Source organism: Cyanistes caeruleus, chromosome 1 (assembly GCF_971803275.1).
Source record: "Cyanistes caeruleus chromosome 1, bCyaCae1.hap1.1, whole genome shotgun sequence".
Taxonomy (NCBI): domain Eukaryota; kingdom Metazoa; phylum Chordata; class Aves; order Passeriformes; family Paridae; genus Cyanistes; species Cyanistes caeruleus.
The window spans coordinates 67,325,674-67,345,419 of record NC_141701.1 but is presented as its reverse complement, the minus strand read 5'-3'; the positions used below and the strand labels follow the sequence as shown (position 1 = coordinate 67,345,419).

At 39.5% G+C, this 19,746-nt stretch overlaps 1 long non-coding RNA gene across 2 annotated transcripts in view; it reads right to left on the bottom strand.

Moving 5' to 3' along the window:
* LOC111925420 (uncharacterized) overlaps nucleotides 1–19,746 on the bottom strand; it is a 42,043-nt gene that overhangs the window by 18,752 nt on the left and 3,545 nt on the right. The window contains exons 2-3 of one of the 2 annotated variants that reach the window (XR_015289096.1): nucleotides 15,523–15,646; nucleotides 812–974 (exon numbers count right to left, since the gene is read on the bottom strand). This is a non-coding gene — a long non-coding RNA (uncharacterized LOC111925420). Of the gene's footprint in view, nucleotides 1–811; nucleotides 975–15,522; nucleotides 15,647–19,746 lie in introns of those variants that run through there. The other variant, XR_015289097.1, reaches the window with a different exon arrangement.

Genomic DNA, 19,746 nt, shown 5'->3' with positions numbered 1-19,746 from the left:
TCCATGCAGATATGGAAAAATTGATTTCTTAGTAATAATTCTGCTACTCTATTTAACCCACAAGGACAGGGAGATCTAATGCAGTGTCTTGCACTCATGCATGTGTCATTTGTTCCATATCAAACCTGATATTGAAGCAATAAGGTGTATTTGCTATTCAAATGAAGAACTGAGCAGTGTTAAATGCACAGTTGGATGGTTTATATCTTTGCACTATAATCATTGACATTCCATTAATGCATGAGATTTCAAAAAAAACCCAGCAGAAATTAAATTAATAGTCTTCATCCAAAATATTTTCTTTTTGAGCATGACCTGAAGAACTGCACTTCATTCTAAGTATTCTGATTTTAGCCCAGATTTCTATTTTCTTTCATATGGCATATCTCAGTTATAATACTTTATACTTTGTACAGATTTTAGTCACTAGTCATGCAAAATATGGACCTCAGCATCTACTGTCTGAACAAAGATGATAAAAACTGTCCTAAAAGTAACATTGAGAGTCAACTGTATGATCTGTTGTTTGAGCCACAATGATTTAAGCACAGAGGAAATTTGTTTACCTACATTTATCAATCAGACCCACTGTCATCATGCTTATAGTGTCATCACAGAAATATTTACCGAATTGTAGAATTAGCATCACTTTAGAAAGAGACGTAAGAGTGTAGTGTAAACACTTGTCAGCTCAGAGAGAAAACCTTTTTCAGCCATCATACATATTTTATTTTACTGTCAGGGATTTTTTTTTTTCTGTAAGAGGTGTTATCTCATAAAAGAACTTCGCAGCTGATGCTTCTAGAAATACCTTGTCCATTCACAGACAGAACTGGCTGTACTCCAAACAGCTACACATTGCCTCAGAGATGGAAATCCATAGCCAGAAACAGATTCCATGAGCAGAAAAACAGTTGGACAGGCACTCAGAAAGTTGTCACATAAATGGGTGCCTGTGAAGAAGCAGTCAAACCCTGAAAAAGAAAAAAGTGATTTCTGGTCTGGTCTGATAACAGCTTTAATCCTAGTGAAAAAGGACAAAGAAAAGCTAAAGAAGAATTTCATCTTTACTATGAAGCATGAGAGAATCCTTCAGTCAAAAAAGGATATCACAAAAAAATGCGGCAATTTATATTTTGTCTAATTACTCATTTATAAGTTACACAATTAGCCATGAGAAGCCTAAAACAGGAAATTATGTTGAAGATACTATGAATGCAGGAAATTTTCTTAAGAATAAGCAATCCCTGGCCCCAGCAATATCATAACACCATTTTCGAACATACTAAAATCAGTTACCATTATACCATTAAGTGATATGGTCAGACTTGACATTAACATTTTGCACAGCTTTTCAGTTTTCATTTTCCCAGAGCATTAAATCTATCATCACGACGTAGAGTATCTTCCATTCATGTCAATGACAGCACCCTATTTGAGCATAATTTTCCCAAATTTCCAAGAGGACAACTAGTAATCCGGTAGAAGATAAGGTGCTCCAAGTCAAAAAATTGTTGTTATTTACATTATACAACTAATAAAAGTCGGTATACCTATACAGAAATGTATATTATAAAAAACAGGAAAAACTTTTTCACTTCTCATATTTTTATGATGACAGATAGAGTGTGAATCTTTTTAATTTTGGCCAGCTCTTCTTTAAAGCCTCCACTATAATGATCTTGACGGGTTTCATGCATCGTATAAACAACACCATATTGCTATTTTTACTGCTCAAAAGACAGTTAAAAAAATTAACAATAACATGGCGGGTGGGGACTGTTCTAATTTCCGTTGCTTTCACTCAAATTTCTTTACTGATATTCCCTTTTTTCCCCTATATCTTTTTCTGTTCATTATCCTTGGTTTTCAAAAGCTGGTAATATTTCTAAACATAATTCTCTCTTTCCCCCACTTTTTCTCAACTTTTTCTCAGTTCTTGTGCTAATTCCTTAGGTTATCACCCTTACCATCCATTAACACTCACTCCATTCCAAACTTTTTGTCACAGCCCCTCAATTTTCCCAGTTTTCATAGCTAAGTCATATTTCCCTCTGTTCACTTATCTCACCCTTCTTAATCTGTCCCTGCTCTGTCACTAGTTCTTCTTCTCCTATGTATTCAGCAATTGATCTCAAAACAGTTGATCCTCAGAAGAGTTCTCTATTTAGAACAGAAAGCACTGAGGAAACAAAGAGTCTGAAGTGACACAATGGCTGCTGAAGCTGTTGTTAAACCTGGCATTGAAAATCACCTCTTTGAGTCCTGGTCAGCTTGAACACTAAAACCATATCTTTACTGCCTTTCCCTTTCATTTCTCTCCCATTTCTTGTTTTCGTCTTTTTTCTCCACATGTTCAAGGAACAGAAATACAGAAATAGAACTCACTCTTACATGGAAACCAAGGGGTGGTTATGCAAACTATTAGCATGATTTTTTTCTCAGCTAATGGCATGCAGGACTCGAAGACCTTATTCAGTCCTGTGACTGAGAATTGCATTTCCTTTATTGCCAGTATCATGAAAACTCCTTTGGAGCCAGGTTACTGTTTTTCCCAACCATTACTTTGGGATTAAGGAGATTTTTGGTTTGAAATTGCATTGCCTAAAGTTCATAGAAACGTACCAACACGTTAAAGCTAACAACTTAAAAATAATCACTTAATAAAAGTAAGCATTCAGCTCCTGAGGGATATTGTTCAATCATGGTCTTTAACTATCTTCTAGCCCAGTTAAAGAAGTGGCCAAAGGAAAGTGTCTGTAAGGACCATACACTTCTCTCAGATCTTGCGATGACATAAAGTTACAACAGGTAAGAGTGACTGATTGCACTAATAGCAATGTTTTTTTGCTTCATTTGACTTTATTATTAAAAAAGGGAATAAATTATTCCAAATTTGCAGTTATTTGAGAAAATCAAGCTACGGATACTCCACTTGTTTTCGTACTTTGCCCACAGACAATTCATAAGTCATCCAGGAGCACATCTCTAAGTATAACTTCAGAGTAAGTAGGAACATTTCTTCAGTTGTGGCGTGTTTATAATATTATGGTAGGTCCTGGCATTAAATATTAGAAACAAAGATCAGTAAAACATATGCATGTGTTGGTGGTTGTTACTCTTTTTATTTTTAAGAACAAGCATGCCTACTTCTGCTAGTCACAGAGAGGTCTGAAATGCAGGAAAATTCAGATTTCCATTTAGTTGCTTTTTGTTCTGTTTTGCCTTTCCAGGTGGTAGTCAGCAATTAGACAGGCATACAGTACTGGAGAAAGAAAATTAAATTAATTTAATTTTAATGCTTCAACCTTAAACAGATGTAGGCAATTCAAAGAGCAATTACAACAACAAAAATACCCCAAACCCACTTAATACTTTTAAGGCCTCGAATAATAATAGATTACACATCAGGCTTAAGACTTCATCTTAAACCCATAGTCTCACAGCTTTTAAGGCAGAATCAGCTTGAATGCATCTGGCAACACAGGCAGAGCAAATTCGATTCTATCCACAAATATTCTATCCACTTGTGCAGAGGTGCCTTTGGACATCGCCATAGGAGTAATCAGGAGCACAGTTTGACCTCGTGTGTCCCAATTCATCCCTTAATCATTATCTGACTTGTCACTCAGCGGTTTCTGGCAGGTTGTTCCCAAAATCCATGGCAAAAGCCTGGCAGTAAGTGAGACAACTTTCCTAGACAGTGCTTTATTTTTCTCAACCACTGAATATACATTACTTTAGGACCAAACCCACTAGTTCCATTTATTTCTCAAAGATAATCAAATAACTTCAGACATGCCTCTGACTGAAAAAGCTGAAGCTATACTTTTCCAAATCACCTTTTGGTAGCCATACATAGCAGCTTTCATTATTATGATGTAGCCACTAAAGGAGACTTCCTCTGGAATCTTTAAAAATATTTCATTCTCAATAAAATATATGAGTTCATCTCAAGATATTAGTTTTTAAATATTAGTTAGTCTCACCCATAAAACAATACAAGCAGATACAGTAGTTATTTTTTATTTTCTTAGATTTTCTTTCTGGTATTTTTTTTCTTTTATTTTTGTGCTCTCTACTTATCTCACAAAACTCTACATCTGAATAAACACATATAAACTTCCCTTTTAGCTGGACAGAAGAATACTATGGTCACATTTTACTGCTGCACGGTTAAATTGTAGGTTTTGTGATTAACGTGCATTAATTACTTACTAAAAATATATCAACAGAGGTGAGATGCATCTTTTGTACTTATACAAATTAATTTGCTTGTGTTGTGATATTCTTCAAAAAATTACAGCTGTGATTCAGTACCTACAAAATTCAATACAAAGCCCCTCACTGATTTGGGTGGATTTTGGCTCATATCCAAATGGAAGTTGGCAAAATAGCCAGGTCTTCCTCCTCTTTAGAAAATCATGAGGGAGTAAAAGTAAGAGAGAAAGAGATTAAGAGGGAAGGATTAAAAAAAAGGAAGAGATTTGCAGATCAGTTTCCTGCAAAAGAATACCATCCCTATCTACCGAAAATTCTTGGCAAACATAATCCCTAGCAAAAAGGAATAACCAGGAAACCCACTAGAAATTTATTTTATCTCTGAAAGTCATGCCTGAGTTTTCATGCAACATTTATCTTGTGTTTATTTGTAAAATCACTGCTTTGCCATTGCTTGGGTTGTGTAACTGGCCTGCCAACTGACACAGCTGTGCAACTGCTCAGTGCATGAGATACTTTCCCAGCAGGAGAATCACTGAAAAATAAAAAATTAGTATGGAAAGTTCTGAAACAGATTCTTGAAAGTTTCTATGAACATAGTTATTTAGTTAATTAATAAGATGTATGAGTTTTTGATGATTATTTATTTTGTGTCAGTTAAAAAGGAGTAAATGTTTTCTTTTACCTCAGCTAGTTCAAACCAGAAGTAAACAATGTATCAGTAGAATAACCTATATATTTATGTTATACTTAATCAAATTTTCCATTTCCGTATCTTGCCACATTGATGAACCAAGAAAGCACTAAAATTTTCTTTTAACCTCAAGTCTCTAAGAATAAGCCCTTTCAACACTGAATTTCTGCTCAAAATGGAGCTGATGCTAAAATACTCCATGATTACTTAGGAGAAGCCATAGCATTTCAATGTTAATGTGCTCACTGAAATATATTTATACCTAGAGGCCAAATTCAGATTCTCAAAAAATTTCCATATGAAAAAAAGCAAAATGTCACCCTTCTGAATGAATACAAATAAAAATGATTGTAAAAACAGAAAAGTCGATGATCTGGTTTTATTTGCTATATTCATTCTACCTTTGCGTGAGGATTTTAGTCAGCAGTTCCTAGCTCTGATTTCATGATAGACAGTAAGAATGAATGCAGTTCTATGCATAAATGAAGTAATAAAAAGAAATCATAAAGACTACTCAGACAATTATAAGCACTCTAGAAGAACTGTAACATGTATTAAATAATATGACTCAACAAGATGAAGAATCCTTGGGATAAAAAACAGCTAACAACTTCATGCATAATGAACAGAAGGCTATAAGAATTTCTAGTTTTATTTAACTTGCTTTATTTTTTTTCATAAAGTCTAATTAAATACTATTTTATAGAAAATTTATAGGGATTTCAGTGTAATAAGTAATCAGATGGCAGCACAAACCACAGCAGGAGAGGCTCCCACACCATGCTCTCCTAAATTGATGCAGGTTACCCGGATAGATATTTTTCAGGGAATAAATTGTAAATCAGACCTTTTCTTTACCCTAGAGACTATCAACCATCCTCGTAACAGGGGAGATGCATTTTCCTCATGGTAACATAACAAAAACACACAAAATTTTCGTTTGAGTTAGATAACAAAACAGCATTTATTTTTGTGAAACCACATTGCCAAAGTTATTTTAGTGCAGAATAGAAATTGGCCAACCTCAAGTCACCTTCTTCAGCACAGAAATGAACTCATTTCGGTTGAGGAGACAGATACTATACATAAAATACACTTATACTCTACCATGACTAAGTGAAGAATTCAGTTAATAAATTAGTTAACATATTTGTTAAAAACAAAAAAATGTCTTTTCCATATTTCAAAGTATTTATCACCCTTTTAGATCTGCTTCGTTCTTTTCTTTGATTTTAATCCAGAAGCAGTTCCCTTTCCTAGAATCAGAACAACAATCAGCAGTAAGAGAAAGAAGAAAAGACTGCTATCCTAGTTTGGCCTATCCATTTGTGTCCTGTCAAGAGGAATTCTATTGATCCCATTATGTTGTTGTCATGTCACACACTATATGACAGTCTTTACTGTTATCTGAATATATCCTGACAGGCTGAGGCATTGCAAGGCAGCAGACGAATATTTTTAAATCCCAGCAGTCTGCTATTGTTTCCAAGATGCATGCCAACAAACACGGCACTGCTGTGAGCAGAACTGCCAGACAGCTCGGAAGGGGTGTTACCTGAGGATGGAGATCTGCTTCTGAGCACAAGGATGAACTGACCTGTATGCTGAACTCATCTGTTCTCCCCACAAAGTAACTACAGGGCAAGTCATGGCAGGAGGGGCTTCTGCATCCTGCTCTGCCAAAGAGACCCTGCAGAAGAAAAAAATGTGCAAATCAGAACTTCCCCTTTCCCTTGAGACTGCCAACAGTGCTAGTCTCAGTGAAGATGCATTTTCATTGTAACAGAACAAAAGCACGCACATTTTCCAAGGAAGCCATGCTGTTTCTGTCAGGTGCCTTCTCTCCCATGACACTGACCTTCAGATCCTTTGGAGCAATGTCTGAATTGTCAAGCTCTGAATCTGAGCAACAATAAAGTTACTTTGAAGATATACTACATGGGACTTTTAGCTGATAGAAACGCACATTAAGGCAGATAGGCCAGTTTTATGTTACTTGAATGTATGAATATACTTACGGTTTTGATTAAGGAAAAATTAGTTTGTATATAGTTCTTAAGCAGGATGTGCCTGCTCCCTGAGCCTATACATGACAGTTTTGAACAGTCTGTCCTGTAAGTGTTCCTATCATTGTTCTAAACATTTAAGTTAAAACATTATTATTCAAGTTAAAACATTATTATTCAACTTAAATCTCAGGAAAATCAAGACAGAGATGTACACCAGATTCTGCCTTGGATTTTCATGCAATTCATGGAGAATTTTGGTGGCTTCTCTTTTCCAAGAATACTGAAGTAACAGGAGAGCTCTTCAGTAAGCACTTTACTAAGATACTTTCCCTGAAGTAAAAATCTAAACACTGTCACATAAGAAAGTAGGCAGATGCTACAATGTCTCTCTGGCATCAATAAAGATGCAGATAATATATAAAATTGAATTAAGTCACAATAGAAAGACTAAACTAGCTGATGGGCAGGAAACATGTAAAAAACCCTCATGATGTATTTCTTGAAGAAGAATCCCTTCTTGTGTGCATTAATAAAGAAGGATTGACCAACTGAATCTCTATCCCTGACCACACACTACAGTGTTTTTCACTATTCCTCCACTATCTCCTACACTTCAGCAGCAGTAAAAAACCTCCTCCCAGAGGTAGGACAAGTACCCACATTCTGCACTAGATCTTTTACTTTCTACTGATGCAGCACTTACAGTAATAGCCACTCAGAAAAATCCACAATAATATCTTGACTGACCATGAACAAAGACTAGCACCGAAGCCTCCTCCTCTGCCTCCTTGCTCCTTACTGAACAAGGCACAAGTACTTGCTGAGTTCACTGATATCAAGCAGCAACTCTTCCTATGAGGACTCTCATGAAACACTCAGTGAGGTTTCTGCCAGGGACTTCTTTATTGTGTTGTTTTCTCAAGTACAGTGGTACTGGTGGAAGATTCTCACTCTGGCTCAGATTTTTTCCCTAAAAACCACAAAATAGGATTACTTAAATGATATCCATATCGACTACACTGACAACATTTGAATCCTCAGTGTGCCACAGCTATGTTACTTGACCTGTTAAGAAGCAGTGGGGCAGGAACTGATAAGCTGTTCCTATAGAACAGTGTAGTGATACTCTAAAATCCATAGTTCCTTTAAGATATGCATATATAATGTCTTCTGAACAAAAGATGCTGCCTCTTACTTATAGTTGTTTTAGACTATGATGTGAGTTCAACCTCCCATGTTTCCTGGCCCACCCTCCAACTGTGCCAGCAAGGCCATGTTCTCAAAGTAGCACAGAGATTTGATACTCCCAAAAAAGTAAAGGAAGAAGCTGTCTGATGTCATTATTTTAATTATAGCAGAAAGGAAACATATCTCAAGAAAGTGAAGCATATATAAAGTCTTCATTCTTGTGTCATTTTCAGGAAATATCACTGCCTTAGGCTACATGTGATCATGTTTTTCCCTCTTCAGATGTGCCTGCTAGGGATTGGAAACAAAATTATAGATCATATGTGGAATTATTTTCTGTTCTTTTGCATCATATAACAATTTAGATGCCTACTGTCTCCTTATCTAAGCTTTATGTTTCCTATAGCTCCTGTTTCCAGTGTAGGCTGCAGCAGGGGCTGATCATGCATATATGCCAGTGATTCTAGATACTATGCATGAGCACAGTACCAAACCACAAGTGACTCCATCTCCAGGAGGAATGATATTCAGGCCCTTTGAGAAGGAAAATAGGAAAGATGGCTGCCCTGATGAACATGCCAGCAGACAAGGATGATCAAACTTTCCAGACTGGCATAGGGCCCTCATCCTGCAAAACCTTCACAGCTACCTCTTTCCCATGAGAATCACAACTATTTTTCTCCCCCTCACTGAGGGAACTTGCTTCAAAGTAGCCTGCTGCCTCAGCCAGTGTCCAGTACTAGAAGTAGGGCCCATTTGCTGTGGCTTATCCTAGAGATATCATTCAGGTATTTTCTCTGACATTGTGGTTTAAGGATTCCTTTTTCATCTCACAGAACGAATGTGGAGGAGTTTCTGCAGTGAAATAAATCAATAAATAATTACTGCTTCATATAGCAGGGCACCACGAACCACTGACACAGCTGCTCGGATGAGACAGATAAGTACCAATGATGTTGGAAGGATCCTGCCTTGATAGCCCTCAGCCTTCTAAATATCTGTCATCAATGAGCAAGAAGCATTTGTCTAGTGCTTCAAGCAAGTTCACACAGAATAAGGGCACCTTGCATAGAAATAAATGTTCATCCAAAGAAAGAGATGCAGAAAAATGGCAAAACGAGAATTACATTTACATTGAAAAATACCATATCAACAAAAAAGACTAATCAACCTCAAAATGTGTCTTCAGGTTCTGACTTGTTAGTTTTCTAAACAAAAAGCTTGTAGTCAGAGACCACTGTAACCCCAAATATTTCTAAAACCTTGGGTCTGAGGCTGAACCTTTCACCTGCAGAGGACTTGGAATTCATCCATTTGCTGCAGTATATTAGAGGCTGATCAGGACAAATCCTTCAAGTTCCTATCACCAGGTATACATCCAGTATCATAAAGCATAAAGTATCAAATCTAAGCAGAGGAATTTCTAAAAGAAATAAGATTAAAACATGAAAGCACAAAGGAAACTATAACTATTCCCCAACTAAAAACATGATTAACAACATTCCTCACTGAAGACTGTAGGACCTACTCGTAAAAACCTTTGCAGACAGAACTTCAACGGCTTACTTATGCAAATCACATTTGTTTTGGCTTTGCTACCTATCAGGTAGTTTCGCCTAATATTAAAACCAAAACTGCTTTACTACAAATATTTGAATCTGAACTACAGACTATTTCCCTCCCCTTTGTGCTTCCTTTTACTAAAGTACTTTAGTAATTCTCTTTTTACCCAGACAATTAATTTCTTCACAGTTCTCACAATTGTCATTGCCTGTCTTTTTGTTTTTCCAAACATACTTGGTCACAAATTGCTGAATCTGGTGGCTCAGTTCAGGCAACCCAGGCACAGCCAGCAGTGAGGTGTCTGAATAGACATGCACACAATGCACATATAGATTCACACAACTGGCCACAGAGATACAGGAACACTGAGCACAGCACTCACACACAAAAAAAAAAAAAAAAAGAGCACAAATGGCTTGATCTTGTTCCCTTATATCAGTGAAAATATATATATATTTACAGACACACACATAGAAAATATGTGTGTCTTCAGCAACTGGCCTTAGACATTCAGTCTATCTAGTTCTGTATCCTTGATGCCTTGGCCCCTCAGCTGCCTCACTCACAGACACAGACATATGCAACCAGATCTCTCTGGCTGCTGATGCATGTTTATAACATTTCCCGAAGCTGTACCCCAGAGGCCATGCTCTCTTCAACAGCTGGCTTGGACATCCTGGTCCCTCCACTAGTCAGTTCACAGACTACTCAAGTTTCTCCAGAATCATGGCCAGTCCCATCTGTGACTCCCAAGCTTCATCTTACTCACTTGACTACCAGTTTGGTGTTAACTAGTGATTATGCACTGACACAGACATGCAGACAGTCTGGACACAGTTGGGTCTCTTCAGCTACTGGCTCCAAAACTACACAGGCCCTTCATGGTCAAATTTAACTCTCTAGCACCTTGATCTCTGTAGAGGTAAGTGCACTGAAAATAGATGGCTTTTTTTATCCTTGAAAATATTTAAAAAACAAGCCAGACAGGAAAACAGTGCAGAGTGCACTGATCATGCTCAGGACACAGCTAGGCTCAGCATCTTGCTTACATACAACAGTCTGATTTTATTATCCTCTCAATTTTCCCAAGCTTCTTCCTCCCTAAGCCTCAAAGATTCCTTCATTTTTCCTGGTTTTGGTTCTTTGCTTAAATCTCTGTTAGTAAGACATATTCAATGTTGAGATGCCTTTCTCCCTGCATCCCACAACAAGGCCCATATCTCCTAAGCAATAGCTCCCTAGAGTCTGAAAAGGTACTCAGAAGAACCTGTCCCATTGATTTGACATGATGGGTTCCACGCTGGCACAAGAGCTGATGGTTTCTTTGTGACAGACATGGGAAGAGCCAGGCAGAAACTCATGCCTCTGCCAGGGTTACTGGAGTTCCCCTGGCTAATATAATCATATTTCTGTGCTTCTTTGTGCTCATGCATAGTGATGAGTCTATAATTCAATAACCCAAGATGCTTTCCTTGCATAGCAATGCCTAAAACTGAAAGCAGTTCTGCAACTGTAGCTTAACAAACAGCAAAAGCAGGGGATGGATAGATTCACATATCTGAGAACAATAGTCTTATTTGCTCTTCCCAATACAGTTATCACCTTTTCCTTTCTCGATCTTCAACGCCTACTCACAGTTCACCTCTGATGCATCCACTTTGGCAGAGCTGCTACCTAGCTATCTTGCGTTTGCACAATCAACTGTCCTGCTGTAGCAGGAAAATTTCCAAAAAGTTACTGTTCTAGCTGATGTTCCCCATACTACAAAATTTTGTGCTTTGGATAATTGGTCCAAAATATCACCTTCTGGTCTCCCTTGCTAAGTTTTTCATAAGTAACCCTAAATACACCTTCTTTCTCATTTTCCACACCCCCTTTCCCAAAGGAAGGGAGCCTTTCCTCTTCCTGCAACTCAGAGCAATTGGCACAGAATGCAACACCTCTTCCTGCTACTTCTCTTCCCTTAAAATACTACTTTTTAAAACAAGCTCTTTTACTTTACTTGAATTCAAATCTTTATGACAATACAGATGAATTTCATAAAAATATGGATTTCAAAAAGAGTGTTAAATGTAAAACTAAAGAATATGAACTTTAACTTCACAGGAAATTTCACAGTGCTCCGAGTACTTTTGCTACATTAAAAATCAGAAAGAAAGAATCAGACAAATATGCAATCATAGAAAGTTCAAGAATTTGGCCAGTCAGCAGAAATCCTTCATTTTACATCTTTTATTACTTGGATCTTGCCTAGATATTTGACCTAAACTAAATTAGCTCATAAAATATTCTCCAGAATGTGAGCTGATTGCCTATGCATGGTAATATAATCTGTAAACATAAATGCAAAATACTTAAAATACAGAACAGGATGTGTAGTAGAGCAGTGCTAAAGTGCTCCATTTCAGGTGTTGAGCTATACAAGTCTGGGATATTTCAAATGGGGCACTCATATTCCATGCGTCAACTCAGGTGTCCCTTCTAAGAAATAGCAATTAGCCCTGACACAGAGTTTTGATCCAAAACCCTCTAACAGCAGGGAGAATTGATGGAAATTCCACTTGATGAAATAAAACCATTGCTGAAGGGGAAAAAAAGAGAAGGATTGGAAAGAGCTGAAGGTGAATATGGAATTTGCAATACTTGCATATATCATCTTGTTAATTATTTTGTATTCTACTTCTCTGCTTCTGTAATTTGACAATCCCTGCCTCTGAACAAAGACTGAACAAAAATAATTAAAAAGGGAAACTTAGTAACACGGCAATAGATAGTTCTTCAGAAACTGTCAGTTATATGATGAAAAAGGAACTGTCGGAGACATTTTTAAGTTAGCTTAGTTTATGTAGAATCAGATATTATCAGATATATTAATTAGAACATGATATTGCCATTCAGAATATTAAAAAAGAATCTACAGAATATTTCAGATACATTTCATTTAGAGACTTAACTCTTCATAAATAAAAATAAACCCTAAGACTAAAAATTCTGTATCATTCTCTTCATGTAGTAACCTAGTTGACAATGAGCACAGTCCATTCTGTCAAATAATTCTGCATGTGTATGATGATGTATAATAAGTTTAAAAATATTTATTAATGTACTTTACAAGGACTTCTAAATAGTACACCTATTATCATTCATTCTGTGTAAATCAGAGTCCACCTAACTAAGCTAACAATAGCTGAGCAAATATATAACATGCAATAGGTTTCCAGTGTAAAAAATGAGGTTTACACTGGTTTTGAAATGCACAATCTGCAAGTTTTTAGTGGTACTGGAAGATCCACATCTAATTCAGATTTATTGTCATGCACCCACCACAAAGTCTGCCTTTCTTGTTTTGTTCCTTCACTAAAATAATTGATAAAATCACAAAATCTTTATAATTAACAATTAAAAGGGTGAGCATTTAGCTCTTTGCGCATCTGAGGCTAAATATTAAATGTGAATTTCTCATTGCCTTTGTGATTGATGGATGTCTAAATGAAAATCTATCATTATAATAATAATGCCAACTATTCTTAATTTTTCTTTTGAGAAGACTGGGAACCTTTATTTTCATAAAGATAATTAATATATTTCTGTGTGGTCCAGGAATGTATTAAAGCACAACAGAAAGCATTTTCTGTAGTTGCTCAAATGTTACAACAGAAAATAAAACGAGCCACAATTCTGATTGTTTTGTGGCCAGAAAAAGCAAGCATGTGGAGAGTAAACTATGAGGAACCCATGAGACATAAATGATCCAAATATGATCAAACATTCTGGTAACCAAATTAAATATATCAGAATACAGGCAGTTCTTTCAATCTACCTGACTGCATAAACAAAGTCCCCCTGTCACAGGACTGGCAGTGAGAAATTCCCTGAGATTTAGTGAGGGAGAGGGAGAGAGACTTATTCCATACCATGTTCTAGGTAACATAGGTAAACTTATTTTTATAATACACTGTTATTAAAGTACACAGGAGAGAGGAACAGAGCACAGCGAGAGCATCTCATTATCTTAACTACTGTCTGCATCAACATTCTGTCACTGTCGTATTTTTGTATCTTTCCTTCCACACAGTAGACTCTTCTGGCAAATAAAAAAGAACAAGGACACAGGGTGGGGTGCAAAAAACCATGTTCAGAAAGGTGATGTTAAAAATGATAAAAAAGGTGTGACAGGGCAAATAGAAATCTCTCACCTCTCAAAAACAACTGAATGATGTTAGAATGAGAGTAGGGCATGATGTGCTCTCTCAGCAGACTTTCATATATCACCAGTCACAGAGTATTCACTGACCCATGAACAGAGCTTGCTAGTTTATGGCTTATGCCATCAGCAACCTAGCTAAGAAAATTCATTCCTCTACAAGTTCTGTGAATAGCTTTTTTCAATAGAAAAAAATAGATTTAAGAATCCTATATATATTTTTATAGAAAGTGGCTTTTTATATTTACAATAGAAGACAAAAGAATATTGTAGCTAACAACAAGCTTTAAAAAGTTGTTCCCTCTGAAAAATAAGAAATTAGCCACTAAACAAATTATCCTGTTATATTTACTGCTTGCACACTGGGATCTCTTAGCCAAGAGATGAGATGCAGGTAAAGATTTAAAAGTCAATTTTCAGCCAACTGCTGTTGTTAAATGAGATGAATTTTCTTTCCAGACACCCAAGTTTGATATAATACATGGCTAAAGCTCTAATGAAGGCAACAGAGCTGCTGCTGACATAATCACCTGAAGAATTTGACAAAGATGATGACAGATCTGATCTTTTCGGTCTAGATTGTGCTCAATGGATGACTGATTTTTATTATTTAATGGCAAAAGTACTGAAAATGTGTTTCAGGCACAGCCATTTGACATAATACTTTGCATTTGAAACCGTAAGTTCCTATAAGTTTAGAGAGAAATTATTTCATTATGTTTTCAAGTTTTTTGGTTTAAGTGGACTACTAGATGATACAGAGATATACCTGCATACCCAAGAGCCACATCTAAAACTTCCAGATAGGAGAGTTACAATGTTCTCTCTGGTTTATGAGCATCTGTTTAGATGATTCCTCTCAAGACCAGACTACAAATTCCCACTATGCACCTTCAGAACTTTTCCCCAAACTTTGAAATGTCAGCTCTTCTGGTGTGTATGTGTCTCCATTTTAAACAGTTTCACTTTATGTTATCCATCTAAATAATCCTTGAATAGGGTCTGGCACTCCGGTATTCCTGACCACACAAATGACCATTCCATTGCTATATCCTGAAGTATAAGAATATAATTATTAAAACAGAACAGCTTCATCAGGAAAGAACAGGAAAAATCCACTCAAAGTTCTCTTTCTTAATTTTTATCCATCTTCTTAGACCTAGAAGAATGAGTAAATTCAGTAACTACAGCAAGCTTCTGAAAAGGAACAGATAGATTCTCCAAGTGTTTTTATACATGCTGCTATGTCCCCAATGAATCCAGAGAAATAATTTGAATCTATTTCAAAAAATGTTACTGTGGAACCACTTTTTAAATTAAAGGTAAAGTATCGTAGTGTTTTAGGTTCACCAATTTGAGTTTCCCAGCCAATGCACCAAGTAATGTGGTGTGTTTAGTGTTGGCTAAAATCACCAGTGCACCTACTAGAATTATTTATTCATTTCCTGCTGTGAGATATGAATTAGGAGGAGGGAAAAGGAGGCTCAAAACTTAAAAGGTACAAAGAAAACTTTGTTAACAGAACTAAAAGAATAATAAGAATCAGAATAAAACCTTCACAACACTTCTCCTCCCCTTCCCACAACCTCTTTTCTTTACCATGGACAACATAGAAACAAAACCCGAGATTTTCAATACATTACCACTTCTACAATAGTCTTTCTTCATCAGTTCTTGTAGGGAGAAGAGTTACTCTTACCATGCCATGGAGACTTCCCAACAAGAAACAGTTCTCTTATGGTTTCAATGTCATAGTGAATCAGTGTACTAGTTTGAAATCAAACCAGTGAGAGATCGCAAGTCAGAATTATAATTTAATAGGAAAATGATAAAAAGAATAAATGCAATAATATCAAAAACACTGACAGAGTCAGAATACAGCCTGGAACCCTGTTAGGGTGATGGTAGTCGTCCAGATGAGGTGGTCTTGTTGAAGCGTGATCCTCTGGAAGAAAGGGGGTCTGGTCTTCAGCTGAAAGTCCAGCAGTAGCTCCTGTCCTCTGGAAGTCCCGTAGGTAAGGGCTGCTGTGGTGTTCGAATTCTCAGCTTATATCCAGTATGGAATGCTTGGCTCCTCCCTCGGGGAGGAGCATCTCACAATGGGATGGTGAGTCATGAGATAAGGCCTTGATGAGCCATTAACAGAAAACAGTCCAGGAGGAAGTTATCTCTGAGTCATGCAGCAAGGCAGTGGTGGGCCTATTAACAGGGGACAATACAGGGGGAAGTTATCTATGAGTCATGGGGCAGGGCATTGATGGGCCCATTAACAGAAGGTAGCCCGGGGGGGGGCGGGGGGAGGCAGGGAGCACTGCCTCACCTGGTTTCAACAGTACATGAGGATGGTGATAGAATATACTGCAACCCAGGACATAATCCACCCCTTATTCTATTACCATCTACATAATTCCAAATCAGTACCTTCCTTAAACTCCACACACACACACACACATATATATATATATATACAATGGAACCTTACACACAGTTCTCACTTAAAATGAGGTCTCCTTGTGGCACACATCGGGTTTCCCCATCTTTCCGCATTACCCACCAAGTGCAACCAGGTCCTTGAGCGAAGACAATCCCACGGATAGGTTTGCTCTTGCCTGAGGTGGGATTAATCTAAACAGTCTTTCCTAACATACCTCTCATGTGTACCACAGGGACTTTATCTCCATCCACCGTGTGCAAGGGTTCAGACTGGGCAGGACCAGCTCGATTGATGGATCCTCTGGTGTTAACCATCCAGGTGGCCTTTGCTAAGTTCACTTCCCAATTTTTGAAGGTTCCTCCACCAAGTGCTTTTAGGGTAGTCTTGAGTAGTCCATTGCACCGTTCAACTTTCCCAGCAGCTGGTGCATGATAAGGGATATGATAGATCCATTCAATTCCATGTTCTCTGGCCCAAGTACTTACGAGGCTGTTCTTGAAATGCGTCCCGTTGTCTGACTCGATTCTCTCAGGGGTGCCATGTCTCCAAAGGACTTGCTTTTCCAGGCCTAAGATGGTGTTCCGGGCAGTAGCATGAGGCACAGGGTATGTCTCTAGCTATCCAGTGGTTGCTTCCACCATGGTCAACACGTAGCGCTTGCTTTGGCGGGTTTGGGGAAGGGTGATGTAGTTAATTTGCCAGGCTTCCCCATACCTGTACTTGGACCATCTTCCACCGTACTACAGAGGCTTCACCCGCTTGGCCTGTTTGATTGCAGCGCAGGTCTCGCAGTTGTGGATAACCTGTGAGATGCTGTCCATAGTAAGGTCCACCCCTCGCTCACGAGCTCATCGGTACGTTGCATCTCGTCCCTGATGACCAGAGGCATCATGGGCCCAACGAGCTAAAAATAATTCTCCCTTGTGCTGCCAGTCCAGATCTACACCTGTGATATTTTCACCTTGGCAGCTCGATCCACCTGCTCATTGTTACGGTGCTCTTCATTAGCCCGACTTTTGGGTACATGAGCATCTACGTGTCGAACCTTCACGATCAGCTTCTCCACCCGAGCGGCGATGTCCTGCCAAATCTCAGCGGCCCAGATGGGTTTCCCTCTGCGCTGCCAGTTGGCTTTTCTCCAGCGATCCAGCCATCCCCACAGAGCATTAGCTACTATCCAGGAGTCAGTGTAGAGATAGAGCTTCGGCCACTTCTCTCTTTCAGCAATATCTAAAGCCAGCTGGACAGCTTTAAGTTCTGCGACCTGACTCGATCCACCCTCTCCCTCGGTAGCTTGTGCAACTCGTCGTGTGGGGCTCCATACAGCAGCTTTCCATTTCCGGTTAGTGCTTACAATTCGGCAGGAACTATCGGTGAAGAGGGCATATCGTCTTTCACTCTCCGGTAGCTCATTATATGGTGGGGCTTCCTCAGCACGTGTCACTTGCTCCTCTTCTTCAGAAGATAATCCAAAAGTCTCACCTTCAGGCCAGTTTGTTATAATTTCCAGAATCCCAGGGCGGTTCAGGTTTCCAATACGGGCACGCTGTGTAATGAGGGCAATCTATTTGCTCCAAGTAGCATCGGTGGCATGATGCGTGGAAGGAATCTTTCCTTTGAACATCCACCCTAGCACCGGCAGTCGGGGTGCCAGAAGCAGCTGCGCTTCAGTACTAATGACTTCTGAGGCAGCTTGGACTCCTTCATAGGCGGCCAAAATTTCCTTCTCTGTTGGGGTGTAGTTGGCCTCGGATCCTCTGTAGCTTCGGCTCCAGAATCCCAGTGGTCGACCCCGAGTCTCACCAGGCACCTTCTGCCAAAGGCTCCAGGACAGACCATTGTTCCCGGCTGCAGAGTAGAGCACGTTTTTCACTTCTGGCCCCGTTCTGACTGGACCAAGGGCTACCGCATGAGCGATTTCCTGCTTGATCTGGGCGAAAGCTTGTTGTTGTTCAGGGCCCCAATGGAAATTGTTCTTCTTGCGGGTAACCAGGTAGAGAGGGCTCACAATCTGGCTATATTCAGGAATGTGCATTCTCTAAAAGCCTATGGCACCTAGGAAAGCTTGTGTTTCCTTCTTGTTGGTCGGTGGAGACATCGCAGTGATCTTATTGATGACTTCAGTGGGAATCTGACGCCGTCCATCTTGCCACTTTACCCCCAGGAACTGGATCTCCCGGGCAGGTCCCTTGACTTTGCTCCTCTTGATGGCAAAACCAGCCTTCAGGAGAATCTGGATGATCTTCTGTCCCTTCTCAAATACTTCTGCTGCCGTGTTCCCCCACACAATGATGTCATCAATGTACTGCAGGTGTTCTGGAGCCTCACCCTTTTCTAGCACAGTCTGGATCAGTCCATGGCAGATAGTAGGACTGTGCTTCCACCCCTGGGGCAATCGGTTCCAGGTATACTGCACACCCTTCCAGGTGAAGGCAAACTGAGGCCTGCACTCTGCTGCCAGAGGAATGGAGAAAAACGCATTTGCAATATCAATGGTCGCGTACCACTTTGCTGCCTTGGATTCCAGCTCATACTGAAGCTCCAGCATGTCTGGTACGGCTGCACTCAGTGGTGGCGTGACTTCATTCAGTCCACGGTAATCCACCGTCAGTCTCCATTCTCTACTGGACTTACGCACTGGCCATATGGGGCTGTTAAAGGGTGAACGAGCCTTGCTGACCACCCCTTGGCTCTCCAGCTCACGAATCATCGTATGGATGGGGACCACAGAGTCTCTGTCGGTGCGGTATTGCCGACGGTGCACTGTTGCTCTGGCAATTGGTACCTGTTGTTCTTCAACTCTCAGTAGTCCCACAGCAGAAGGGTTGTCTGAGAGACCAGGCAAGGTACTCAGTTGTCTGATGCCTTCTGTCTCTAGAGCAGCTATCCCAAAAGCCCAGCGATAACCTTTTGGGTCTTTGAAGTACCCGTTCCTGAGGTAATCTATGCCGAGGATGCATGGGGCCTCTGGACCAGTCACGATGGGGTGTTTCTGCCACTCATTCCCAGTTAAACTCACTTCAGCTTCCAGTACCGTGAGCTCCTGGGATCCCCCTGTCACCCCAGAAATAGAAATGGGTTCCGCTCTCACATACCTTGATGGCATTAGAGTGCATTGAGCGCCGGTATCAACCAAAGCCGTATATCTTTGTGGGTCAGATGTGCCAGGCCATCGGATCCACACTGTCCAATAGATCCGGTTGTCCCTCTCCTCTACCTGGCTAGAGGCAGGGACCCTCTAATCCTGGTCATGGTGCACGTTGCTCTCCTCCGGTGAATATGCTCTTGATGTCCCTTCAAGAGGATCACTCATATCATCATTTCTATACCTTCTGATGTTCTGGCCACGAGAGACCGGAGCGGCGCTGGCTCTAGATGAGCTCCTTGTGGTAGTTGTCCCTCTTTTTAGTTCACGTACCCGGGCTGCTAAGGA